This window comes from Pleurodeles waltl, chromosome 4_2 (genome assembly GCF_031143425.1).
Source record: "Pleurodeles waltl isolate 20211129_DDA chromosome 4_2, aPleWal1.hap1.20221129, whole genome shotgun sequence".
Lineage (NCBI taxonomy): Eukaryota > Metazoa > Chordata > Amphibia > Caudata > Salamandridae > Pleurodeles > Pleurodeles waltl.
This window is the reverse complement of record NC_090443.1, coordinates 454,944,209-454,965,650: the sequence shown is the minus strand read 5'-3', so window position 1 is coordinate 454,965,650 and position 21,442 is coordinate 454,944,209.

The window sequence follows — 21,442 nt, the reverse complement described above, 5'->3', positions numbered from 1 at the left end:
CGCCACCTAGGGAAACCTACCAAACCTGTGCATTTCTGAAAACTAGAGACGAAGGGGAATCCACGATGGGGTGACTTGTGTGGCTCGGACCAGGTTCTGTTACCCAGAGTCCTTTGCAAACCTCAAAATTTGGCTAAAAAAACACATGTTCCTAACATTTCTGTGGCAGAAAGTTTTGGAATCTGAGAGGAGCCACAAATTTCCTTCCACCCAGCGTTCCCCCACGTCTCCCGATAAAAATGATACCTCACTTGTGTGGGTAGGCCTAGCGCCCACGACAGGAAACGCCCCAAAGCGCAACGTGGACACATCCAAATTTGTGAAGGAAAACAGAGGTGTTTTTTGCAAAGTGCCTACCTCTAGATTTTGGCTTGTAGCTCAGCTGCCACCTAGGGAAACCTACCAAACCTGTGCATTTCTGAAAACTAGAGACCTAGGGAAATCCAAGATGGGTTGACTTGTGTGGCTCGGACCAGGTTCTGTTACCCAGAATCCTTTGCAAACCTCAAAATTTGGCTAAAAAAACACATGTTCCTCTCATTTCTGTGGCAGAAAGTTCTGGAATCTGAGAGGAGCCACGAATTTCCTTCCAATCAGCGTTCCCCCACGTCTCCCGATAAAAATGATACCTCACTTGTGTGCGTAGGCCTAGCGCCCGTGACAGGAAACGCCCCAAAGCGCAACGTGGACACAGCCAAATTTTTGAAGGAAAACAGAGGTGTTTTTTGCAAAGTGCCTACCTGTAGATTTTGGCCTGTAGCTCAGCCGCCACCTAGGGAAACCTAACAAACCTGTGCATTTCTGAAAACTAAAGACCTAGGGGAATCCAAGATGGGGTGACTTGTGTGGCTCAGACCAGGTTCTGTTACCCAGAATCCTTTGCAAACCTCAAAATTTGGCTAAAAAAACACACGTTCCTAACATTTCTGTGGCATAAAGTTCTGGAATCTGAGAGGAGCCACAAATTTCCTTCCACCCAGCGTTCCCCCACGTCTCATGATAAAAATGATACCTCACTTGTGTGGGTAGGCCTAGCGCCCGCGACAGGAAACGCCCCAAAGCGCAACGTGGACACATCCAAATTTGTGAAGGAAAACAGAGGTGTTTTTTGCAAAGTGCCTACCTGTAGATTTTGGCCTGTAGCTCAGCCGCCACCTGGGGAAACCTACCAAACCTGTGCATTTCTGAAAACTAAAGACCTAGGGGAATCCAAGATGGGGTGACTTGTGTGGCTCGGACCAGGTTCTGTTACCCAGAATCCTTTGCAAATCTCAAAATTTGGCTAAAAAAACACATGTTACTCACATTTCTGTGGCAGAAAGTTCTGGAATCTGAGAGGAGCCACAAATTTCCTTCCACCCAGCGTTCCCCCACGTCTCCCGATAAAAATGATACCTCACTTGTGTGGGTAGGCCTAGCGCCCGCGACAGAAAACGCCCCAAAGCGCAACGTGGACTCATCCAAATTTGTGAAGGAAAACAGAGGTGTTTTTTGCAAAGTGCCTACCTGTAGATTTTGGCTTGTAGCTCAGCCGCCACCTAGGGAAACCTACCAAACCTGTGCATTTCTGAAAACTAGAGACCTAGGGGAATCCAAGATGGGGTGACTTGTGTGGCTCGGACCAGGTTCTGTTACCCAGAATCCTTTGCAAACCTCAAAATCTGGCTAAAAAAACACATGTTCCTCACATTTCTGTGGCAGAAAGTTCTGGAATCTCAGAGGAGCCACGAATTTCCTTCCACCCAGCGTTCCCCCACGTCTCCCGATAAAAATGATACCTCACTTATGTGGGTAGGCCTAGCCCCCGCGACAGAAAACGCCCCAAAGCGCAACGTGGACACATCCAAATTTGCGAAGGAAAACAGAGGTGTTTTTTGCAAAGTGCCTACCTGTAGATTTTGGCTTGTAGCTCAGCCGCCACCTAGGGAAACCTACCAAACCTGTGCATTTCTGAAAACTAGAGACGAAGGGGAATCCACGATGGGGTGACTTGTGTGGCTCGGACTAGGTTCTGTTACCCAGAATCCTTTGCAAACCTCAAAATTTGGCTAAAAAAACACATGTTCCTCACATTTCTGTGGCAGAAAGTTCTGGAATCTGAGAGGAGCCACGAATTTCCTTCCACCCAGCGTACCCCCACGTCTCCTGATAAAAATGATACCTCACTTGTGTGGGTAGCCTAGCGCCCGCGACAGGAAACGCCCCAAAGCGCAACGTGGACACATCCAAATTTGGGGAGGAAAACAGAGGTGTTTTTTGCAAAGTGCCTACCTGTAGATTTTGGCTTGTAGCTCAGCCGCCACCTAGGGAAACCTACCAAACCTGTGCATTTCTGAAAACTAGAGACCTAGGGGAATCCAAGATGGGGTGACTTGTGTGGCTCGGACCAGGTTCTGTTACCCAGAATCCTTTGCAAATCTTAAAATTTGGCTAAAAAAACACATGTTCCTCACATTTCTGTGGCAGAAAGTTCTGGAATCTGAGAGGAGCCACGAATTTCCTTCGACCCAGCGTTCCCCCACATCTCCCGATAAAAATGATACCTCACTTGTGTGGGTAGGTATAGCGCCCGCGACAGAAAACGCCCCAAAGCGCAAAGTGGACACATCCAAATTTGTGAAGGAAAACAGAGGTGTTTTTTGCAAAGTGCCTACCTGTAGATTTTGGCTTGTAGCTCAGCCGCCACCTAGGGAAACCTACCAAACCTGTGCATTTCTAAAAACTAGAGACCTAGGGGAATCCAAGATGGGGTGACTTGTGTGGCTCGGACCAGGTTCTGTTACCCAGAATCCTTTGCAAACCTCAATATTTGGCTAAAAAAACACATGTTCCTAACATTTCTGTGGCAGAAAGTTCTGGAATCTGAGAGGAGCCACAAATTTCCTTCCACCCAGCGTTCCCCCATGTCTCCCGATAAAAATGATACCTCACTTATGTGGGTAGGCCTAGCGCCCGCGACAGGAAACGCCCCAAAGCGCAACGTGGACACATCCAAATTTGTGAAGGAAAACAGAGGTGTTTTTTGCAAAGTGCCTACCTGTAGATTTTGGCCTGTAGCTCAGCCACCACCTAGGGAAACCTACCAAACCTGTGCATTTCTGAAAACTAGAGACCTAGGGGAATCCAAGATCGGGTGACTTGTGTGGCTCGGACCAGGTTCTGTTACCCAGAATCCTTTGCAAATCTCAAAAGTTGGCTAAAAAAACACATGTTCCTCAAGTTTCTGTGGCAGAAAGTTCTGGAATCTGAGAGGAGCCACAAATTTCCTTCCACCCAGCGTTCCCCCACGTCTCCCGATAAAAATGATACCTCAGTTGTGTGGGTAGGCCTAGCGCCCGCAACAGAAAATGCCCCAAAGCGCAACGTGGACACATCCAAATTTGTGAAGGAAAACAGAGGTGTTTTTTGCAAAGTGCCTACCTGTAGATTTTGGCTTGTAGCTCAGCCGCCACCTAGGGAAACCTACCAAACCTGTGCATTTCTGAAAACTAGAGACCTAGGGGAATCCAAGATGGGGTGACTTGTGTGGCTCGGACCAGGTTCTGTTACCCAGAATACTTTGCAAATCTCAAAAGTTGGCTAAAAAAACACATGTTCCTCAAATTTCTGTGGCAGAAAGTTCTGGAATCTGAGAGGAGCCACAAATTTCCTTCCACCCAGCGTTCCCCCACGTCTCCCGATAAAAATGATACCTCACTTGTGTGGGTAGGCCTAGCGCCCACAACAGAAAACGCCCCAAAGCGCAACGTGGACACATCCAAATTTGTGAAGGAAAACAGAGGTGTTTTTTGCAAAGTGCCTACCTGTAGATTTTGGCTTGTAGCTCAGCCGCCACCTAGGGAAACCTACCAAACCTGTGCATTTCTGAAAACTAGAGACCTAGGGGAATCCAAGATGGGGTGACTTGTGTGGCTCGGACCAGGTTCTGTTACCCAGAATCCTTTGCAAACCACAAAATTTGGCTAAAAAAACACATGTTCCTCACATTTCTGTCGCAGAAAGTTCTGGAATCTGAGAGGAGCCACGAATTTCCTCCCAATCAGCGTTACCCAACGTCTCCCGATAAAAATGATACCTCACTTGTGTGGGTAGGCCTAGCGCCCACGACAGGAAACGCCCCAAAGCGCAACGTGGACACATCCAAATTTGTGAAGGAAAACAGAGGTGTTTTTTGCAAAGTGCCTACCTCTAGATTTTGGCTTGTAGCTCAGCTGCCACCTAGGGAAACCTACCAAACCTGTGCATTTCTGAAAACTAGAGACCTAGGGAAATCCAAGATGGGTTGACTTGTGTGGCTCGGACCAGGTTCTGTTACCCAGAGTCCTTTGCAAACCTCAAAATTTGGCTAAAAAAACACATGTTCCTCACATTTCTGTGGCAGAAAGTTCTGGAATCTGAGAGGAGCCACAAATTTCCTTCCACCCAGCGTTCCCCCACGTCTCCCGATAAAAATGATACCTCACTTGTGTGGGTGGGCCTAGCGCCCACGACAGGAAACGCCCCAAAGCGCAACGTGGACACATCCAAATTTGTGAAGGAAAACAGAGGTGTTTTTTGCAAAGTGCCTACCTGTAGATTTTGGCCTGTAGCTCAGCCGCCACCTAGGGAAACCTAACAAACCTGTGCATTTCTGAAAACTAGAGACCTAGGGGAATCCAAGATGGGGTGACTTGTGTGGCTCAGACCAGGTTCTGTTACCCAGAATCCTTTGCAAACCTCAAAATTTGGCTAAAAAAACACACGTTCCTAACATTTCTGTGGCATAAAGTTCTGGAATCTGAGAGGAGCCACAAATTTCCTTCCACCCAGCGTTCCCCCACGTCTCCTGATAAAAATGATACCTCACTTGTGTGGGTAGGCCTAGCGCCCGCGACAGGAAACGCCCCAAAGCGCAACGTGGACACATCCAAATTTGTGAAGGAAAACAGAGGTGTTTTTTGCAAAGTGCCTACCTGTAGATTTTGACCTGTAGCTCAGCCGCCACCTGGGGAAACCTACCAAACCTGTGCATTTCTGAAAACTAAAGACCTAGGGGAATCCAAGATGGGGTGACTTGTGTGGCTCGGACCAGGTTCTGTTACCCAGAATCCTTTGCAAATCTCAAAATTTGGCTAAAAAAACACATGTTACTCACATTTCTGTGGCAGAAAGTTCTGGAATCTGAGAGGAGCCACAAATGTCCTTCCACCCAGCGTTCCCCCACGTCTCCCGATAAAAATGATACCTCACTTGTGTGGGTAGGCCTAGCGCCCGCGACAGAAAACGCCCCAAAGCGCAACGTGGACTCATCCAAATTTGTGAAGGAAAACAGAGGTGTTTTTTGCAAAGTGCCTACCTGTAGATTTTGGCTTGTAGCTCAGCCGCCACCTAGGGAAACCTACCAAACCTGTGCATTTCTGAAAACTAGAGACCTAGGGGAATCCAAGATGGGGTGACTTGTGTGGCTCGGACCAGGTTCTGTTACCCAGAATCCTTTGCAAACCTCAAAATCTGGCTAAAAAAACACATGTTCCTCACATTTCTGTGGCAGAAAGTTCTGGAATCTCAGAGGAGCCACGAATTTCCTTCCAACCAGCGTTCCCCCACGTCTCCCGATAAAAATGATACCTCACTTGTGTGGGTAGGCCTAGCGCCCGCGACAGAAAACGCCCCAAAGCGCAACGTGGACTCATCCAAATTTGCGAAGGAAAACAGAGGTGTTTTTTGCAAAGTGCCTACCTGTAGATTTTGGCTTGTAGCTCAGCCGCCACCTAGGGAAACCTACCAAACCTGTGCATTTCTGAAAACTAGAGACGAAGGGGAATCCACGATGGTGTGACTTGTGTGGCTCGGACCAGGTTCTGTTACCCAGAGTCCTTTGCAAACCTCAAAATTTGGCTAAAAAAACACATGTTCCTAACATTTCTGTGGCAGAAAGTTCTGGAATCTGAGAGGAGCCACAAATTTCCTTCCACCCAGCGTTCCCCCACGTCTCCCGATAAAAATGATACCTCACTTGTGTGGGTAGGCCTAGCGCCCACGACAGGAAACGCCCCAAAGCGCAACGTGGACACATCCAAATTTGTGAAGGAAAACAGAGGTGTTTTTTGCAAAGTGCCTACCTCTAGATTTTGGCTTGTAGCTCAGCTGCCACCTAGGGAAACCTACCAAACCTGTGCATTTCTGAAAACTAGAGACCTAGGGAAATCCAAGATGGGTTGACTTGTGTGGCTCGGACCAGGTTCTGTTACCCAGAATCCTTTGCAAACCTCAAAATTTGGCTAAAAAAACACATGTTCCTCTCATTTCTGTGGCAGAAAGTTCTGGAATCTGAGAGGAGCCACGAATTTCCTTCCAATCAGCGTTCCCCCACGTCTCCCGATAAAAATGATACCTCACTTGTGTGCGTAGGCCTAGCGCCCGTGACAGGAAACGCCCCAAAGCGCAACGTGGACACAGCCAAATTTTTGAAGGAAAACAGAGGTGTTTTTTGCAAAGTGCCTACCTGTAGATTTTGGCCTGTAGCTCAGCCGCCACCTAGGGAAACCTAACAAACCTGTGCATTTCTGAAAACTAGAGACCTAGGGGAATCCAAGATGGGGTGACTTGTGTGGCTCAGACCAGGTTCTGTTACCCAGAATCCTTTGCAAACCTCAAAATTTGGCTAAAAAAACACACGTTCCTAACATTTCTGTGGCATAAAGTTCTGGAATCTGAGAGGAGCCACAAATTTCCTTCCACCCAGCGTTCCCCCACGTCTCCTGATAAAAATGATACCTCACTTGTGTGGGTAGGCCTAGCGCCCGCGACAGGAAACGCCCCAAAGCGCAACGTGGACACATCCAAATTTGTGAAGGAAAACAGAGGTGTTTTTTGCAAAGTGCCTACCTGTAGATTTTGGCCTGTAGCTCAGCCGCCACCTGGGGAAACCTACCAAACCTGTGCATTTCTGAAAACTAAAGACCTAGGGGAATCCAAGATGGGGTGACTTGTGTGGCTCGGACCAGGTTCTGTTACCCAGAATCCTTTGCAAATCTCAAAATTTGGCTAAAAAAACACATGTTACTCACATTTCTGTGGCAGAAAGTTCTGGAATCTGAGAGGAGCCACAAATTTCCTTCCACCCAGCGTTCCCCCACGTCTCCTGATAAAAATGATACCTCACTTGTGTGGGTAGGCCTAGCGCCCGCGACAGGAAACGCCCCAAAGCGCAACGTGGACACATCCAAATTTGTGAAGGAAAACAGAGGTGTTTTTTGCAAAGTGCCTACCTGTAGATTTTGGCCTGTAGCTCAGCCGCCACCTGGGGAAACCTACCAAACCTGTGCATTTCTGAAAACTAAAGACCTAGGGGAATCCAAGATGGGGTGACTTGTGTGGCTCGGACCAGGTTCTGTTACCCAGAATCCTTTGCAAATCTCAAAATTTGGCTAAAAAAACACATGTTACTCACATTTCTGTGGCAGAAAGTTCTGGAATCTGAGAGGAGCCACAAATTTCCTTCCACCCAGCGTTCCCCCACGTCTACCGATAAAAATGATACCTCACTTGTGTGGGTAGGCCTAGCGCCCGCGACAGAAAACGCCCCAAAGCGCAACGTGGACTCATCCAAATTTGTGAAGGAAAACAGAGGTGTTTTTTGCAAAGTGCCTACCTGTAGATTTTGGCTTGTAGCTCAGCCGCCACCTAGGGAAACCTACCAAACCTGTGCATTTCTGAAAACTAGAGACCTAGGGGAATCCAAGATGGGGTGACTTGTGTGGCTCGGACCAGGTTCTGTTACCCAGAATCCTTTGCAAACCTCAAAATCTGGCTAAAAAAACACATGTTCCTCACATTTCTGTGGCAGAAAGTTCTGGAATCTCAGAGGAGCCACGAATTTCCTTCCACCCAGCGTTCCCCCACGTCTCCCGATAAAAATGATACCTCACTTATGTGGGTAGGCCTAGCGCCCGCGACAGAAAACGCCCCAAAGCGCAACGTGGACACATCCAAATTTGCGAAGGAAAACAGAGGTGTTTTTTGCAAAGTGCCTACCTGTAGATTTTGGCTTGTAGCTCAGCCGCCACCTAGGGAAACCTACCAAACCTGTGCATTTCTGAAAACTAGAGACGAAGGGGAATCCACGATGGGGTGACTTGTGTGGCTCGGACTAGGTTCTGTTACCCAGAATCCTTTGCAAACCTCAAAATTTGGCTAAAAAAACACATGTTCCTCACATTTCTGTGGCAGAAAGTTCTGGAATCTGAGAGGAGCCACGAATTTCCTTCCACCCAGCGTACCCCCACGTCTCCTGATAAAAATGATACCTCACTTGTGTGGGTAGGCCTAGCGCCCGCGACAGGAAACGCCCCAAAGCGCAACGTGGACACATCCAAATTTGGGGAGGAAAACAGAGGTGTTTTTTGCAAAGTGCCTACCTGTAGATTTTGGCTTGTAGCTCAGCCGCCACCTAGGGAAACCTACCAAACCTGTGCATTTCTGAAAACTAGAGACCAAGGGGAATCCAAGATGGGGTGATTTGTGTGGCTCGGACCAGGTTCTGTTACCCAGAATCCTTTGCAAAACTTAAAATTTGGCTAAAAAAACACATGTTCCTCACATTTCTGTGGCAGAAAGTTCTGGAATCTGAGAGGAGCCACGAATTTCCTTCCACCCAGCGTTCCCCCACGTCTCCCGATAAAAATGATACCTCACTTCTGTGGGTAGGCCTAGCGCCCGCGACAGATAACGCCCCAAAGCGCAACGTGGACACATCCAAATTAGTGAAGGAAAGCAGAGGTGTTTTTTGCAAAGTGCCTACCTGTAGATTTTGGCTTGTAGCTCAGCCGCCACCTAGGGAAACCTACCAAAACTGTGCATTTCTGAAAACTAGAGACCTAGGGGAATCCAAGATGGGGTGACTTGTGTGGCTCGGACCAGGTTCTGTTACCCAGAATCCATTGCAGACCTCAAAATTTGGCTAAAAAAACACATGTTCCTCACATTTCTGTGGCAGAAAGTTCTGGAATCTGAGAGGAGCCACAAATTTCCTTCCACCCAGCGTTCCCCCACGTCTCCCGATAAAAATGATACCTCACTTGTGTGGGTAGGCATAGCGCCCGCGACAGAAAACACCCCAAAGCGCAAAGTGGACACATCCAAATTTGTGAAGGAAAACAGAGGTGTTTTTTGCAAAGTGCCTACCTGTAGATTTTGGCTTGTAGCTCAGCGCGCCACCTAGGGAAACCTACCAAACCTGTGCATTTCTGAAAACTAGAGACCTAGGGGAATCCAAGATGGGGTGACTTGTGTGGCTCGGACCAGGTTCTGTTACCCAGAATCCTTTGCAAACCTCAATATTTGGCTAAAAAAACACATGTTCCTCACATTTCTGTGGCAGAAAGTTCTGGAATCTGAGAGGAGCCACGAATTTCCTTCCACCCAGCGTTCCCCCACGTCTCCCGATAAACATGATACCTCACTTGTTTGTGTAGGCCTAGCGCCCGTGACAGGAAACGCCCCAAAGCGCAACGTGGACACAGCCAAATTTTTGAAGGAAAACAGAGGTGTTTTTTGCAAAGTGCCTACCTGTAGATTTTTGCCTGTAGCTCAGCCGCCACCTAGGGAAACCTACCAAACCTGTGCATTTCTGAAAACTAGAGACCTAGGGGAATCCAAGATGGGGTGACTTGTGTGGCTCGGACCAGGTTCTGTTACCCAGAGTCCTTTGCAAACCTCAAAATTTGGCTAAAAAAACACATGCTCCTAACATTTCTGTGGCAGAAAGTTCTGGAATCTGAGAGGACCCACAAATTTCCTTCCACCCAGCGTTCCCCCACGTCTCCCGATAAAAATGATACCTCTCTTGTGTGGGTAGGCCTAGCGCCCGCGACAGGAAACGCCCCAAAGCGCAACGTGGACACATCCAAATTTGTGAAGGAAAACAGAGGTGTTTTTTGCAAAGTGCCTACCTGTAGATTTTGGCCTGTAGCTCAGCCGCCACCTGGGGAAACCTACCAAACCTGTGCATTTCTGAAAACTAAAGACCTAGGGGAATCCAAGATGGGGTGACTTGTGTGGCTCGGACCAGGTTCTGTTACCCAGAATCCTTTGCAAATCTCAAAATTTGGCTAAAAAAACACATGTTACTCTCATTTCTGTGGCAGAAAGTTCTGGAATCTGAGAGGAGCCACAAATTTCCTTCCACCCAGCGTTCCCCCACGTCTACCGATAAAAATGATACCTCACTTGTGTGGGTAGGCCTAGCGCCCGCGACAGAAAACGCCCCAAAGCGCAACGTGGACTCATCCAAATTTGTGAAGGAAAACAGAGGTGTTTTTTGCAAAGTGCCTACCTGTAGATTTTGGCTTGTAGCTCAGCCGCCACCTAGGGAAACCTACCAAACCTGTGCATTTCTGAAAACTAGAGACCTAGGGGAATCCAAGATGGGGTGACTTGTGTGGCTCGGACCAGGTTCTGTTACCCAGAATCCTTTGCAAACCTCAAAATCTGGCTAAAAAAACACATGTTCCTCACATTTCTGTGGCAGAAAGTTCTGGAATCTCAGAGGAGCCACGAATTTCCTTCCACCCAGCGTTCCCCCACGTCTCCCGATAAAAATGATACCTCACTTGTGTGGGTAGGCCTAGCGCCCGCGACAGGAAACGCCCCAAAGCGCAACGTGGACACATCCAAATTTGGGGAGGAAAACAGAGGTGTTTTTTGCAAAGTGCCTACCTGTAGATTTTGGCTTGTAGCTCAGCCGCCACCTAGGGAAACCTACCAAACCTGTGCATTTCTGAAAACTAGAGACCAAGGGGAATCCAAGATGGGGTGATTTGTGTGGCTCGGACCAGGTTCTGTTACCCAGAATCCTTTGCAAAACTTAAAATTTGGCTAAAAAAACACATGTTTCTCACATTTCTGTGGCAGAAAGTTCTGGAATCTGAGAGGAGGCACGAATTTCCTTCCACCCAGCGTTCCCCCACGTCTCCCGATAAAAATGATACCTCACTTCTGTGGGTAGGCCTAGCGCCCGCGACAGATAACGCCCCAAAGCGCAACGTGGACACATCCAAATTTGTGAAGGAAAACAGAGGTGTTTTTTGCAAAGTGCCTACCTGTAGATTTTGGCTTGTAGCTCAGCCGCCACCTAGGGAAACCTACCAAAACTGTGCATTTCTGAAAACTAGAGACCTAGGGGAATCCAAGATGGGGTGACTTGTGTGGCTCGGACCAGGTTCTGTTACCCAGAATCCATTGCAGACCTCAAAATTTGGCTAAAAAAACACATGTTCCTCACATTTCTGTGGCAGAAAGTTCTGGAATCTGAGAGGAGCCACAAATTTCCTTCCACCCAGCGTTCCCCCACGTCTCCCGATAAAAATGATACCTCACTTGTGTGGGTAGGCATAGCGCCCGCGACAGAAAACACCCCAAAGCGCAAAGTGGACACATCCAAATTTGTGAAGGAAAACAGAGGTGTTTTTTGCAAAGTGCCTACCTGTAGATTTTGGCTTGTAGCTCAGCGCGCCACCTAGGGAAACCTACCAAACCTGTGCATTTCTGAAAACTAGAGACCTAGGAGAATCCAAGATGGGGTGACTTGTGTGGCTCGGACCAGGTTCTGTTACCCAGAATCCTTTGCAAACCTCAATATTTGGCTAAAAAAACACATGTTCCTCACATTTCTGTGGCAGAAAGTTCTGGAATCTGAGAGGAGCCACGAATTTCCTTCCACCCAGCGTTCCCCCACGTCTCCCGATAAACATGATACCTCACTTGTTTGTGTAGGCCTAGCGCCCGTGACAGGAAACGCCCCAAAGCGCAACGTGGACACAGCCAAATTTTTGAAGGAAAACAGAGGTGTTTTTTGCAAAGTGCCTACCTGTAGATTTTTGCCTGTAGCTCAGCCGCCACCTAGGGAAACCTACCAAACCTGTGCATTTCTGAAAACTAGAGACCTAGGGGAATCCAAGATGGGGTGACTTGTGTGGCTCGGACCAGGTTCTGTTACCCAGAGTCCTTTGCAAACCTCAAAATTTGGCTAAAAAAACACATGCTCCTAACATTTCTGTGGCAGAAAGTTCTGGAATCTGAGAGGACCCACAAATTTCCTTCCACCCAGCGTTCCCCCACGTCTCCCGATAAAAATGATACCTCTCTTGTGTGGGTAGGCCTAGCGCCCGCGACAGGAAACGCCCCAAAGCGCAACGTGGACACATCCAAATTTGTGAAGGAAAACAGAGGTGTTTTTTGCAAAGTGCCTACCTGTAGATTTTGGCCTGTAGCTCAGCCGCCACCTGGGGAAACCTACCAAACCTGTGCATTTCTGAAAACTAAAGACCTAGGGGAATCCAAGATGGGGTGACTTGTGTGGCTCGGACCAGGTTCTGTTACCCAGAATCCTTTGCAAATCTCAAAATTTGGCTAAAAAAACACATGTTACTCACATTTCTGTGGCAGAAAGTTCTGGAATCTGAGAGGAGCCACAAATTTCCTTCCACCCAGCGTTCCCCCACGTCTACCGATAAAAATGATACCTCACTTGTGTGGGTAGGCCTAGCGCCCGCGACAGAAAACGCCCCAAAGCGCAACGTGGACTCATCCAAATTTGTGAAGGAAAACAGAGGTGTTTTTTGCAAAGTGCCTACCTGTAGATTTTGGCTTGTAGCTCAGCCGCCACCTAGGGAAACCTACCAAACCTGTGCATTTCTGAAAACTAGAGACCTAGGGGAATCCAAGATGGGGTGACTTGTGTGGCTCAGACCAGGTTCTGTTACCCAGAATCCTTTGCAAACCTCAAAATTTGGCTAAAAAAACACACGTTCCTAACATTTCTGTGGCATAAAGTTCTGGAATCTGAGAGGAGCCACAAATTTCCTTCCACCCAGCGTTCCCCCACGTCTCCTGATAAAAATGATACCTCACTTGTGTGGGTAGGCCTAGCGCCCGCGACAGGAAACGCCCCAAAGCGCAACGTGGACACATCCAAATTTGTGAAGGAAAACAGAGGTGTTTTTTGCAAAGTGCCTACCTGTAGATTTTGACCTGTAGCTCAGCCGCCACCTGGGGAAACCTACTAAACCTGTGCATTTCTGAAAACTAAAGACCTAGGGGAATCCAAGATGGGGTGACTTGTGTGGCTCGGACCAGGTTCTGTTACCCAGAATCCTTTGCAAATCTCAAAATTTGGCTAAAAAAACACATGTTACTCACATTTCTGTGGCAGAAAGTTCTGGAATCTGAGAGGAGCCACAAATTTCCTTCCACCCAGCGTTCCCCCACGTCTCCCGATAAAAATGATACCTCACTTGTGTGGGTAGGCCTAGCGCCCGCGACAGAAAACGCCCCAAAGCGCAACGTGGACTCATCCAAATTTGTGAAGGAAAACAGAGGTGTTTTTTGCAAAGTGCCTACCTGTAGATTTTGGCTTGTAGCTCAGCCGCCACCTAGGGAAACCTACCAAACCTGTGCATTTCTGAAAACTAGAGACCTAGGGGAATCCAAGATGGGGTGACTTGTGTGGCTCGGACCAGGTTCTGTTACCCAGAATCCTTTGCAAACCTCAAAATCTGGCTAAAAAAACACATGTTCCTCACATTTCTGTGGCAGAAAGTTCTGGAATCTCAGAGGAGCCACGAATTTCCTTCCAACCAGCGTTCCCCCACGTCTCCCGATAAAAATGATACCTCACTTGTGTGGGTAGGCCTAGCGCCCGCGACAGAAAACGCCCCAAAGCGCAACGTGGACACATCCAAATTTGCGAAGGAAAACAGAGGTGTTTTTTGCAAAGTGCCTACCTGTAGATTTTGGCTTGTAGCTCAGCCGCCACCTAGGGAAACCTACCAAACCTGTGCATTTCTGAAAACTAGAGACGAAGGGGAATCCACGATGGGGTGACTTGTGTGGCTCGGACCAGGTTCTGTTACCCAGAGTCCTTTGCAAACCTCAAAATTTGGCTAAAAAAACACATGTTCCTAACATTTCTGTGGCAGAAAGTTTTGGAATCTGAGAGGAGCCACAAATTTCCTTCCACCCAGCGTTCCCCCACGTCTCCCGATAAAAATGATACCTCACTTGTGTGGGTAGGCCTAGCGCCCACGACAGGAAACGCCCCAAAGCGCAACGTGGACACATCCAAATTTGTGAAGGAAAACAGAGGTGTTTTTTGCAAAGTGCCTACCTCTAGATTTTGGCTTGTAGCTCAGCTGCCACCTAGGGAAACCTACCAAACCTGTGCATTTCTGAAAACTAGAGACCTAGGGAAATCCAAGATGGGTTGACTTGTGTGGCTCGGACCAGGTTCTGTTACCCAGAATCCTTTGCAAACCTCAAAATTTGGCTAAAAAAACACATGTTCCTCTCATTTCTGTGGCAGAAAGTTCTGGAATCTGAGAGGAGCCACGAATTTCCTTCCAATCAGCGTTCCCCCACGTCTCCCGATAAAAATGATACCTCACTTGTGTGCGTAGGCCTAGCGCCCGTGACAGGAAACGCCCCAAAGCGCAACGTGGACACAGCCAAATTTTTGAAGGAAAACAGAGGTGTTTTTTGCAAAGTGCCTACCTGTAGATTTTGGCCTGTAGCTCAGCCGCCACCTAGGGAAACCTAACAAACCTGTGCATTTCTGAAAACTAAAGACCTAGGGGAATCCAAGATGGGGTGACTTGTGTGGCTCAGACCAGGTTCTGTTACCCAGAATCCTTTGCAAACCTCAAAATTTGGCTAAAAAAACACACGTTCCTAACATTTCTGTGGCATAAAGTTCTGGAATCTGAGAGGAGCCACAAATTTCCTTCCACCCAGCGTTCCCCCACGTCTCATGATAAAAATGATACCTCACTTGTGTGGGTAGGCCTAGCGCCCGCGACAGGAAACGCCCCAAAGCGCAACGTGGACACATCCAAATTTGTGAAGGAAAACAGAGGTGTTTTTTGCAAAGTGCCTACCTGTAGATTTTGGCCTGTAGCTCAGCCGCCACCTGGGGAAACCTACCAAACCTGTGCATTTCTGAAAACTAAAGACCTAGGGGAATCCAAGATGGGGTGACTTGTGTGGCTCGGACCAGGTTCTGTTACCCAGAATCCTTTGCAAATCTCAAAATTTGGCTAAAAAAACACATGTTACTCACATTTCTGTGGCAGAAAGTTCTGGAATCTGAGAGGAGCCACAAATTTCCTTCCACCCAGCGTTCCCCCACGTCTCCCGATAAAAATGATACCTCACTTGTGTGGGTAGGCCTAGCGCCCGCGACAGAAAACGCCCCAAAGCGCAACGTGGACTCATCCAAATTTGTGAAGGAAAACAGAGGTGTTTTTTGCAAAGTGCCTACCTGTAGATTTTGGCTTGTAGCTCAGCCGCCACCTAGGGAAACCTACCAAACCTGTGCATTTCTGAAAACTAGAGACCTAGGGGAATCCAAGATGGGGTGACTTGTGTGGCTCGGACCAGGTTCTGTTACCCAGAATCCTTTGCAAACCTCAAAATCTGGCTAAAAAAACACATGTTCCTCACATTTCTGTGGCAGAAAGTTCTGGAATCTCAGAGGAGCCACGAATTTCCTTCCACCCAGCGTTCCCCCACGTCTCCCGATAAAAATGATACCTCACTTATGTGGGTAGGCCTAGCGCCCGCGACAGAAAACGCCCCAAAGCGCAACGTGGACACATCCAAATTTGCGAAGGAAAACAGAGGTGTTTTTTGCAAAGTGCCTACCTGTAGATTTTGGCTTGTAGCTCAGCCGCCACCTAGGGAAACCTACCAAACCTGTGCATTTCTGAAAACTAGAGACGAAGGGGAATCCACGATGGGGTGACTTGTGTGGCTCGGACTAGGTTCTGTTACCCAGAATCCTTTGCAAACCTCAAAATTTGGCTAAAAAAACACATGTTCCTCACATTTCTGTGGCAGAAAGTTCTGGAATCTGAGAGGAGCCACGATTTCCTTCCACCCAGCGTACCCCCCACGTCTCCTGATAAAAATGATACCTCACTTGTGTGGGTAGCCTAGCGCCCCGCGACAGGAAACGCCCCAAAGCGCAACGTGGACACATCCAAATTTGGGGAGGAAAACAGAGGTGTTTTTTGCAAAGTGCCTACCTGTAGATTTTGGCTTGTAGCTCAGCCGCCACCTAGGGAAACCTACCAAACCTGTGCATTTCTGAAAACTAGAGACCTAGGGGAATCCAAGATGGGGTGACTTGTGTGGCTTCGGACCAGGTTCTGTTACCCAGAATCCTTTGCAAATCTTAAAATTTGGCTAAAAAAACACATGTTCCTCACATTTCTGTGGCAGAAAGTTCTGGAATCTGAGAGGAGCCACAAATTTCCTTCGACCCAGCGTTCCCCCACATCTCCCGATAAAAATGATACCTCACTTGTGTGGGTAGGTATAGCGCCCGCGACAGAAACGCCCCAAAGCGCAAAGTGGACACATCCAAATTTGTGAAGGAAAACAGAGGTGTTTTTTGCAAAGTGCCTACCTGTAGATTTTGGCTTGTAGCTCAGCCGCCACCTAGGGAAACCTACCAAACCTGTGCATTTCTAAAAACTAGAGACCTAGGGGAATCCAAGATGGGGTGACTTGTGTGGCTCGGACCAGGTTCTGTTACCCAGAATCCTTTGCAAACCTCAATATTTGGCTAAAAAAACACATGTTCCTAACATTTCTGTGGCAGAAAGTTCTGGAATCTGAGAGGAGCCACAAATTTCCTTCCACCCAGCGTTCCCCCATGTCTCCCGATAAAAATGATACCTCACTTATGTGGGTAGGCCTAGCGCCCGCGACAGGAAACGCCCCAAAGCGCAACGTGGACACATCCAAATTTGTGAAGGAAAACAGAGGTGTTTTTTGCAAAGTGCCTACCTGTAGATTTTGGCCTGTAGCTCAGCCACCACCTAGGGAAACCTACCAAACCTGTGCATTTCTGAAAAACTAGAGACCTAGGGGAATCAAGATCGGGTGACTTGTGTGGCTCGGACCAGGTTCTGTTACCCAGAATCCTTTGCAAATCTCAAAAGTTGGCTAAAAAAACACATGTTCCTCAAGTTTCTGTGGCAGAAAGTTCTGGAATCTGAGAGGAGCCACAAATTTCCTTCCACCCAGCGTTCCCCCACGTCTCCCGATAAAAATGATACCTCAGTTGTGTGGGTAGGCCTAGCGCCCGCAACAGAAAACGCCCCAAAGCGCAACGTGGACACATCCAAATTTGTGAAGGAAAACAGAGGTGTTTTTTTGCAAAGTGCCTACCTGTAGATTTTGGCTTGTAGCTCAGCCGCCACCTAGGGAAACCTACCAAACCTGTGCATTTCTGAAAACTAGAGACCTAGGGGAATCCAAGATGGGGTGACTTGTGTGGCTCGGACCAGGTTCTGTTACCCAGAATACTTTGCAAATCTCAAAAGTTGGCTAAAAAAACACATGTTCCTCAAATTTCTGTGGCAGAAAGTTCTGGAATCTGAGAGGAGCCACAAATTTCCTTCCACCCAGCGTTCCCCCACGTCTCCCGATAAAAATGATACCTCACTTGTGTGGGTAGGCCTAGCGCCCACAACAGAAAACGCCCCAAAGCGCAACGTGGACACATCCAAATTTGTGAAGGAAAACAGAGGTGTTTTTTGCAAAGTGCCTACCTGTAGATTTTGGCTTGTAGCTCAGCCGCCACCTAGGGAAACCTACCAAACCTGTGCATTTCTGAAAACTAGAGACCTAGGGGAATCCAAGATGGGGTGACTTGTGTGGCTCGGGACCAGGTTCTGTTACCCAGAATCCTTTGCAAACCACAAAATTTGGCTAAAAAAACACATGTTCCTCACATTTCTGTGGCAGAAAGTTCTGGAATCTGAGAGGAGCCACGAATTTCCTCCAATCAGCGTTACCCAACGTCTCCCGATAAAAATGATACCTCACTTGTGTGGGTAGGCCTAGCGCCCACGACAGGAAACGCCCCAAAGCGCAACGTGGACACATCCAAATTTGTGAAGGAAAACAGAGGTGTTTTTTGCAAAGTGCCTACCTCTAGATTTTGGCTTGTAGCTCAGCTGCCACCTAGGGAAACCTACCAAACCTGTGCATTTCTGAAAACTAGAGACCTAGGGAAATCCAAGATGGGTTGACTTGTGTGGCTCGGACCAGGTTCTGTTACCCAGAGTCCTTTGCAAACCTCAAAATTTGGCTAAAAAAACACATGTTCCTCACATTTCTGTGGCAGAAAGTTCTGGAATCTGAGAGGAGCCACAAATTTCCTTCCACCCCAGCGTTCCCCCACGTCTCCCGATAAAAATGATACCTCACTTGTGTGGGTGGGGCCTAGCGCCCACGACAGGAAACGCCCCAAAGCGCAACGTGGACACATCCAAATTTGTGAAGGAAAACAGAGGTGTTTTTTGCAAAGTGCCTACCTGTAGATTTTGGCCTGTAGCTCAGCCGCCACCTAGGGAAACCTAACAAACCTGTGCATTTCTGAAAACTAGAGACCTAGGGGAATCCAAGATGGGGTGACTTGTGTGGCTCAGACCAGGTTCTGTTACCCAGAATCCTTTGCAAACCTCAAAATTTGGCTAAAAAAACACACGTTCCTAACATTTCTGTGGCATAAAGTTCTGGAATCTGAGAGGAGCCACAAATTTCCTTCCACCCAGCGTTCCCCACGTCTCCTGATAAAAATGATACCTCACTTGTGTGGGTAGGCCTAGCGCCCGCGACAGGAAACGCCCCAAAGCGCAACGTGGACACATCCAAATTTGTGAAGGAAAACAGAGGTGTTTTTTGCAAAGTGCCTACCTGTAGATTTTGACCTGTAGCTCAGCCGCCACCTGGGGAAACCTACCAAACCTGTGCATTTCTGAAAACTAAAGACCTAGGGGAATCCAAGATGGGGTGACTTGTGTGGCTCGGACCAGGTTCTGTTACCCAGAATCCTTTGCAAATCTCAAAATTTGGCTAAAAAAACACATGTTACTCACATTTCTGTGGCAGAAAGTTCTGGAATCTGAGAGGAGCCACAAATTTCCTTCCACCCAGCGTTCCCCCACGTCTCCCGATAAAAATGATACCTCACTTGTGTGGGTAGGCCTAGCGCCCGCGACAGAAAACGCCCCAAAGCGCAACGTGGACTCATCCAAATTTGTGAAGGAAAACAGAGGTGTTTTTTGCAAAGTGCCTACCTGTAGATTTTGGCTTGTAGCTCAGCCGCCACCTAGGGAAACCTACCAAACCTGTGCATTTCTGAAAACTAGAGACCTAGGGGAATCCAAGATGGGGTGACTTGTGTGGCTCGGACCAGGTTCTGTTACCCAGAATCCTTTGCAAACCTCAAAATCTGGCTAAAAAAAACACATGTTCCTCACATTCTGTGGCAGAAAGTTCTGGAATCTCAGAGGAGCCACGAATTTCCTTCCAACCAGCGTTCCCCCACGTCTCCCGATAAAAATGATACCTCACTTGTGTGGGTAGGCCTAGCGCCCGCGACAGAAAACGCCCCAAAGCGCAACGTGGGACACATCCAATTTGCGAAGGAAAACAGAGGTGTTTTTTGCAAAGTGCCTACCTGTAGATTTTGGCTTGTAGCTCAGCCGCCACCTAGGGAAACCTACCAAACCTGTGCATTTCTGAAAACTAGAGACGAAGGGGAATCCACGATGGGGTGACTTGTGTGGCTCGGACCAGGTTCTGTTACCCAGAGTCCTTGCAAACCTCAAAATTTGGCTAAAAAAACACATGTTCCTAACATTTCTGTGGCAGAAAGTTCTGGAATCTGAGAGGAGCCACAAATTTCCTTCCACCCAGCGTTCCCCCACGTCTCCCGATAAAAATGATACCTCACTTGTGTGGGTAGGCCTAGCGCCCACGACAGGAAACGCCCCAAAGCGCAACGTGGACACATCCAAATTTGTGAAGGAAAACAGAGGTGTTTTTTGCAAAGTGCCTACCTCTAGATTTTGGCTTGTAGCTCAGCTGCCACCTAGGGAAACCTACCAAACCTGTGCATTTCTGAAAACTAGAGACCTAGGGAAATCCAAGATGGGTTGACTTGTGTGGCTCGGACCAGGTTCTGTTACCCAGAATCCTTTGCAAACCTCAAAATTTGGCTAAAAAAACACATGTTCCTCTCATTTCTGTGGCAGAAAGTTCTGGAATCTGAGAGGAGCCACGAATTTCCTTCCAATCAGCGTTCCCCCCACGTCTCCTGATAAAAATGATACCTCACTTGTGTGCGTAGGCCTAGCGCCCCGTGACAGGAAACGCCCCAAAGCGCAACGTGGACACAGCCAAATTTTTGAAGGAAAACAGAGGTGTTTTTTGCAAAGTGCCTACCTGTAGATTTTGGCCTGTAGCTCAGCCGCCACCTAGGGAAACCTAACAAACCTGTGCATTTCTGAAAACTAGAGACCTAGGGGAATCCCAAGATGGGGTGACTTGTGGTGGCTCAGACCAGGTTCTGTTACCCAGAATCCTTTGCAAACCTCAAAATTTGGCTAAAAAAACACACGTTCCTAACATTTCTGTGGCATAAAGTTCTGGAATCTGAGAGGAGCCACAAATTTCCTTCCACCCAGCGTTCCCCCACGTCTCCTGATAAAAAATGATACCTCACTTGTGTGGGTAGGCCTAGCGCCCGCGACAGGAAACGCCCCAAAGCGCAACGTGGACACATCCAAATTTGTGAAGGAAAACAGAGGTGTTTTTTGCAAAGTGCCTACCTGTAGATTTTGGCCTGTAGCTCAGCCGCCACCTGGGGAAACCTACCAAACCTGTGCATTTCTGAAAACTAAAGACCTAGGGGAATCCAAGATGGGGTGACTTGTGTGGCTCGGACCAGGTTCTGTTACCCAGAATCCTTTGCAAATCTCAAAATTTGGCTAAAAAAACACATGTTACTCACATTTCTGTGGCAGAAAGTTCTGGAATCTGAGAGGAGCCACAAATTTCCTTCCACCCAGCGTTCCCCCACGTCTACCAATAAAAATGATACCTCACTTGTGTGGGTAGGCCTAGCGCCCGCGACAGAAAACGCCCCAAAGCGCAACGTGGACTCATCCAAATTTGTGAAGGAAAACAGAGGTGTTTTTTGCAAAGTGCCTACCTGTAGATTTTGGCTTGTAGCTCAGCCGCCACCTAGGGAAACCTACCAAACCTGTGCATTTCTGAAAACTAGAGACCTAGGGGAATCCAAGATGGGGTGACTTGTGTGGCTCGGACCAGGTTTCTGTTACCCAGAATCCTTTGCAAACCTCAAAATCTGGCTAAAAAAAAACACATGTTCCTCACATTTCTGTGGCAGAAAGTTCTGGAATCTCAGAGGAGCCACGAATTTCCTTCCACCCAGCGTTCCCCCACGTCTCCCGATAAAAATGATACCTCACTTATGTGGGTAGGGCCTAGCGCCCCGCGACAGAAAACGCCCCAAAGCGCAACGTGGACACATCCAAATTTGCGAAGGAAAACAGAGGTGTTTTTTGCAAAGTGCCTACCTGTAGAT